The sequence below is a fragment of the Anomaloglossus baeobatrachus genome, unplaced genomic scaffold (genome assembly GCF_048569485.1).
Source record: "Anomaloglossus baeobatrachus isolate aAnoBae1 unplaced genomic scaffold, aAnoBae1.hap1 Scaffold_2744, whole genome shotgun sequence".
Classification (NCBI taxonomy): domain Eukaryota; kingdom Metazoa; phylum Chordata; class Amphibia; order Anura; family Aromobatidae; genus Anomaloglossus; species Anomaloglossus baeobatrachus.
The window spans coordinates 126,705-133,678 of record NW_027442240.1 but is presented as its reverse complement, the minus strand read 5'-3'; the positions used below and the strand labels follow the sequence as shown (position 1 = coordinate 133,678).

General features: G+C 43.1%; 1 pseudogene; it reads left to right on the top strand.

The window, feature by feature from the left end:
* Positions 1–6,463: 6,463 nt before the first annotated feature.
* Positions 6,464–6,669, top strand: LOC142265453 (U2 spliceosomal RNA; annotated as a pseudogene).
* The last annotated feature ends 305 nt before the right edge of the window (positions 6,670–6,974 follow it).

The following is a 6,974-nucleotide window of genomic DNA, read 5'->3' as shown; positions in this document are numbered from 1 at the left end:
CAATCCATGTGTGAAGTTACATACAAGTGACATGAACAAGAAAAATACTTATTGTAACCAAAAATATTCACAATTTTATATATAAAATACATTTATTTATTGTACAGTCATTCTGCAACTTTATTAGAAATTTATTCTTGCACTTTTTCCTTTTCTCTAGATCCCCCTTTTCTCTTATAGAAGGCCTGTGGATCTTCTCTGTGAAGCATTCGGCAATCATGTTCACGTTTCATTTACTTTGGTATCGTCGTTCCATCTCCTTGATATTCCGATGAAAACCTTCTTGTTCTTCCCACCAGCACCAAGGTTTTCAGACAAGTAGTCCAAATAGGAATGTAAAAAATGTAACTTCAAATTCATTAGACAACCCAAGGCTTTGAAACGTTTCAGCATGTTCTCCACGATGGACTTAAATTTTGATTCTTTGTTGTTACCTAGAAACGTACAAGACAGACACAGGAAAGGACATGATAACAGGTGTAGGGACCAACAAGGTGAGACAAGGGGTATCAGGATAGGGTCAAGTAGGTATGAATGTAGTAATGGGGCAGGCATAGAGAATTGTATGTGAATGTGAATTACAATAAATCACTAAGGAAAGGAATATGTGAGTGTGTGCCTAATGTAAACTAATATTGTACTGGCAAAATTATAGATGGAAAGGGAGAAGGGGAGGGGGGAGAGAGGAGGCTGTAATTGACTACAAGGGTATGAGTTATGAGTGATCATAGGGATAGTGTTACATAAGTGGAAATACCTATGGAGGACCGGATGTGTAAGCGCATACCTTATACAAACCTATAGAGTGCTGATGGGTGAGAGTGTGATGTTAGATATAAGACATCCTATAGTGAATAGTGAGCCGTAATCAAGTGCAACAGGGATATTTCACGTGACTATGGGAACCTGGAAGGTAAAGAAAGGGGAGAAAAAACTGTTAGACAAGGTAATCAGACATAATGTAACCAGTTGATCAGACATGATCACCTGGTTTGAGACCCCCTGCCTTACACTATATAGATATCATGTTCATTCCCCATCTATCTTGCTCAGGAGAGCATCTCCCTCCCCCGGCACCAAGAGCAGCTCATACTGAATTGTTACATTGACTAGTAACACTGCACACAGAAATGCACCTTAATATTCCACTGTTAACCCTTTCCTCCCAGCAGTAACACACAACTCCTCACCTTGATATCATGGTGATTTATGGTCAGAATGACTTCAATGCGATCAGTGATTTCTATTCTAGCTCTGCTCACATAGATTTTATATCCACACTCAACTATAGGCCGTTCTTCATATTTTGGGGGCTTTTAGTCAGATATACTAGTTTGTGCCTGTATAGTATTGGTGTAGATGGGAGTGTAGGGCATGGGTTACATGGCACTGTGGTGGAATACTGATGGGAGGTATTGGTGCTGTGTTTGATGCTTCTACTGGGTATTTTCCTACAAATACTGGAACAGCTCACTGCTTAGAATGATCCTTCCCAGCTCTATAATATATTATATATACCCCACAATGCAGGCTCACACACACATTTGTCTCAAGTGTGTTGTAGGGACACAGATACAGTCTTGGTCATGTGACTAAAGGCTACTTTACACACTGCGATATCGGTCCCGATATCGCTAGTGTGGGTACCCGCCCCCATCTGTTGCGCGACACGGGCAAATCGCTGCCCATGCCGCACAACACCGACCAGACCCGTCACACATACTTACCTGCCCGGCGACGTCGCTGTGTCCGGCGAACCGCCTCCTTTCTAAGGGGGCGGTCCGTGCGGCGTCACAGCGACGTCACTGAGCGACCGCCCAATAGCAGCGGAGGGGCGGAGATGAGTGGCCGGAACATCCCGCCCACCTCCTTCCTTCCTCATAGCGGCTGGGAGGCAGGTAAGGAGAGGTTCCTCGTTTCTGCGGTGTCACACGGAGCGATGTGTGCTACCGCAGGAGCGACGAACTACATAATTACTGCTGCAGTAACGATAATCGAGAATGGAGACCCATGTCACCGATGAGCGATTTTGCACGTTTTTGCAACGATGCAAAATCGCTCATCGGTATCACACGCAGCAACATCGCTAATGCGGCCGGATGTGCGTCACAAATTCCGTGACCCCAACGACTCCGCATTAGCGATGTCGCAGCGTGTAAAGCCCCCTTTAGTGGGAGTGGTGTACAGGGTCTTAGCAGTAAAGAGTATTCCATATTTCTGCCAGATACCCACAGAGATATTGAAATCTGAAAAAAGAGACTTCTGCTCATTGAAGGTAAGAACTGCTCACATAGCGTTCAACTCCACAGCAAACGAGTGCTCTAGCTCTGGCATCTCAGCAGGGATATTCCCCTACTACACATGTGTGTCTAGGTCACTGTGACAGTTTACAGGACATAACTCAGGGCACCTAGACAGAAGGCAGAGGGACTACTTTCTATTTCTGGTGTAGAGCTTAGTACAATATATATATATTTATACTATTACATGGGACACATGTACCTTGTATTACCATTATTCGCTGTATATGAACCCCTTTTCTCCGGGCATTATTTGTCTATAGCATTTTTCACGAACCTGAGGCAACTGAGAACCCTTCAGTGAAGGAATTCCACTAACCCTCACAATACCTACCAGGGGCCTCCCTGCAGTAACTCAGGTAGTTGTACCCATTCTCTTTCCGCATTCTATGTGTTCTTCTTCTTTCTTCTTTTTTTTCTTTTTTCTTCTTTTTATTTCTATCATGTAGTTCAGGGGTTTATAGATATATGTCCTGCATCTCATATTTCCTTTAGTGGTGCTTCTTACCCATTCTCATATCATTTACCCTAGTATTTCATGATCCTGAGGCGACTGAGAACCCTTTAATAAAGGAATCCTTTTTCACCTGAATTGTCAAGTGATACTTACCAGTGACTATCACGTAATGTTACAGGTAGTTCCATTTTCTTCCTCTTCTTTCTCTCCTTTCTTCTTTGTCACACGGTCCATTGTGTTATAGCCCACGTGTCATGATAACACTTGTACCATCTTTTCATTTAGATTCCACCTACAATTATTTACCGATTCCAGTTCTGGAATAGGCTTTCATCATCTACTCACTAGAATTCTCAAGTTCATAAGGTACTGAGACATATACATGTTCACACCATTATAAAGAACAAAGTATAAACATTGAGGTTTTTCTCACACCCATGTTCCTGTGTTCTTTGATATGATATGTGTTCATTTCCTTCACTATATAGGATTGCAAGTTTTCCATTTGTACCTTAATGGCAATGACGCTATACAATTGAACACATATCATCCTGTTATCCATATAGGTGTGTATTTACCTGCTTGACTATTTTTGGTTGTTTGATCCAGAATGTTTCTCCAGATAGGTCATGTGGAAATTTTCTTTCCTCAGTACAAATGTTTTCACTATGGCTTTGGAAAAATTTTTTGTATGTGCATCATGGTCATTTGACCCATTGTACTCTCAAGTAGCAATATATTGTACTGTTATGTTGTACTATGTACTAATTACGTGTTTATATGGTTTTGTAACCCTTTATGATCTTAGATAACTTTATCCTTGATAAAGACCTAAAAACAAGCTCGAAACGTTGGATGAATTATCCTTTTGCACAAATAAAGAATTTTCAGCATTCTAAGAGTTCTTTTCTTACGTTATTGATCACTATAGTGTGCCAGAGCTATTTCTATTGAATTAACTCTTATTTTTTCTGAGCACCTGCTATATACACAGTGAGCCAGACATATTCAATTTTCATTCAGAAGGCAGAGGGAAGCCTTAGCAGCTGAGCCTATATCTTGGCTTGTGAGCATTAGAACAGGCCGGCGATTACAGGGTAACATGAAAAATGTCCAGCTTGCATTATGACTAGAACATGACAATATCCTTTTAAGTACTAACCTATGATGCGTTCCTAAGCAGTTGATGTTATATGTTCTACATTTCATTTTCTGCATACTTTACAAGTAGTAGAATTTGCTTTGATATAGGCAACTGGATTTTCACAATGAAAAGGCAAAGGATAACGCCCGAAAAAGACGCCATACATTATGTCAGTGCCATCACTGACAAACCTGGATTGACCATGAAATACATCAATCCCCTTAAAGGTGAGTTAAAACAAGTTTTAACTAAATTGCCTTAATATTGTCATGCATTAGAATGACTGTCTTAGGTAATGATAAATATTTTCTACAGGAAGAGGAGTGTTTGCTGAAACTGAAATCGAAAAAGGGAGTTTTGTTGCAGAATATCGAGGTGAGCTCACGTATGCACTTACGATGGTAGACAACTACTCGAGATTTATGGTTGTGGTACAAGTCAAAGATCTAATGGCCCATACTGCAGCGAAGGTCTTCCAAGCACACTTATGCAGACCTCATGGCTACTCAGAGAGAGTCCTCACAGATCAAGGCACTGCCTTTGAAGCGGAAATCTTCAAGGACTTCTGCAGCTTTTACCGATGCAGGAAGATGCGTACTACACCCTACCATGCTCAAACCAATGGTTATCAACCTGCTCAGGACTTTACCCCATATTCCAGATGTGGCCTTACAAGTGATTTATAGAGGGGTAACAATACGTTGGGATCATCGGATCTAATCTCCCTTTTTATACACCCTAAAATCTTGTTTGCGTTAGAATAAACAATAACATCATAAAGGTATAGCAGTACCGTTTCAAAGTTTCGGTGTCCCAAGCAGCATTCCATCAGCCTCTGGAAGGTTCCTGGCAAATTGCACAGCTCGAAGGGCATGCTTTTGAACTCGCAGAGACCCATCGGGGTGGCAAAGGCGGTCTTCTTCCGGTCTGCCTCAGCAACGGACACTTGCCAATAGTGACTAGTGAGATCAAGGGTAGAAAAATAATTTGCAGTTGTCAATGCAGCTAGCTATTCCTCAATACAGGGGAGTGGTGCTGTCCTTCTTCTTTAACAGGACCAACGGAGCTGCCCAGAGGCTACAACTGTCACGGATAACCCCAGCCTCCTTCATGTTGCTCAACATGTCCTTGGTACACTGGTAATGTGCAGGTAGATTTGGCTTATATCTCTCTTTGATGGGTGGGTGTGCACTTGTGGGGATGTAGTGTTTGACCCCTTTTATTTTTCAAAAGTCTAGCGGATGTTTGCTGAAGACTTGCTCGTATTCTTGCACTAGCCTGTAGACCCCCTTCTTGTGATGTGAAGGTGTGGAGTCAGTGCCTACGTGTAATTCCTTACACCACTCCTCTGGCTGACTTGGTGAGCTGTCACTGAATGGGTGGGCTGAAGCAATGGTGGATGCTGCTGTTTGGATAGCATGTGTATCTACTGAGAACAGCTTATCAATGGTGGCAAATCGGAGCAGCTTAATCTTTTGCTCTCCGCAGTTCAACACTCTCATGGGCACTCTTCCCTTCCATATTAATGAATAAAACTATGATGTAAATAGCATATAGATACCCCACAAATGCAGATAAAAGTAGGTTATGGGAAAAGGGGGAAGAGAGAAACAGGAAAATAGTGGAATAAAGTATAACTTCCAGGTGGGAGAGGAAATGGCAGCACAGCCAATGGAGGTGAAGCAAGGGGAGCCTGCAACTAAAGAGTTGAGAGCGTTATCACATGGTGACTGAGCCTGATTGTAACGGGAGCATAGAGGTGCCGATCCTGTCTTACCTGCGTTGGTGTAGAAGTGGGTGTCCTGTGGTGGAGTCAGCTATGTGCAGTGGTGGCCGTGGGTTCTTTTATGTGCGACCGTAGTAATAGCTGTGCCCACTTCCTGTATGGGAGTGGAATGCAGTGAGGCTAATGGAACGGACGCCTGCGCATTTGTGTTTAACGTCGCGCATGTGCAGAACGGAGAAAAGGCTGCGCTCACTTCCTAATGAAAGGGAGTGAGACGCAGCTGGGAAGGGAAGGGAAAAGATTAGGGTTTGGGGATGATGAAAGGGCTTTCTACGGGCAAGGATGGCAAAGGGTGGCAGTGACGGAAAGTCAGGCAGATGGTCCTGTCCTGTCCTGTCCGTCCGTCTTTTTGTATCATGAATTGGAAAGACTGCAAGGGGGAGGGGAGGTGCTTGTGCCCAAAAGGAGGAGTTATTCAGATTCATTGCAGTGGGCGGCGGCTGCAAAAAGTACCATTCTCCTTGTTTTTGCTCTGCAAAACAGCCTTTTCAAGGGTTTGGCTTGGGTGACAAAATGTCTTCTGTAGGCGTGGGTTTGTCTCCCTCTCCCTAAGATGTGTCCGGTATAGGCCAGGGTGCCACTCAAGGCCGTAACCAATTCGGGTTATAGCTTCTCAGCCTTTTGGCTAAGATCAAGTGTAGTTTCGGAGGACGCTACCTTGGTCGGTACTGGAAGGTGCCTGGGATTGCACGTCTGCCGGCCTTGAGGGAGTGTGTGCGCCTTCTGGTGACACATAGCCCTCTTGTGCCTGGACGGTTCCCAGGCAACGGGAGGCGATCACCTTTGTTATTTTGAAGTCCTACTGATAAACAGAAAAAAAAAAAATTAAATCTGTTCTTATCAGTTTAATATCTGATACGTCCCCTCTCTAGGGACCATATATTAAATGGATTTTTAGAACAAGGAGATGGAAAAAATCTTGCTCTGTCCACTCCACGCATTGACCTGGTATTGCAGTACCTCCAGGACCGGTGCACCCCTTCTTAACCGAGTTTCCAAAAGCAGAACTCAATTCACCTGATTCAAATGAGCCTCATTAGTGAATTGAAAGAAAGCAAAAACTTTATATGCACCTCAATTTGGCCAATTCACTTTTCACACTTTCACCCTTTTTTTTTATCTTTCACACCTTTTACTTGCTTTATTGATGCAAAAGCTGTGCCAAATAGCAAACTCATCTCCACTCAACTTGACCAACTCTGCTATGTCCCGTGCAGTATCTTATTCTCAGTCTTATCTAGATCATTTGCAATTGAATAGAATAGATCCCTTTTGGACACATTGGAT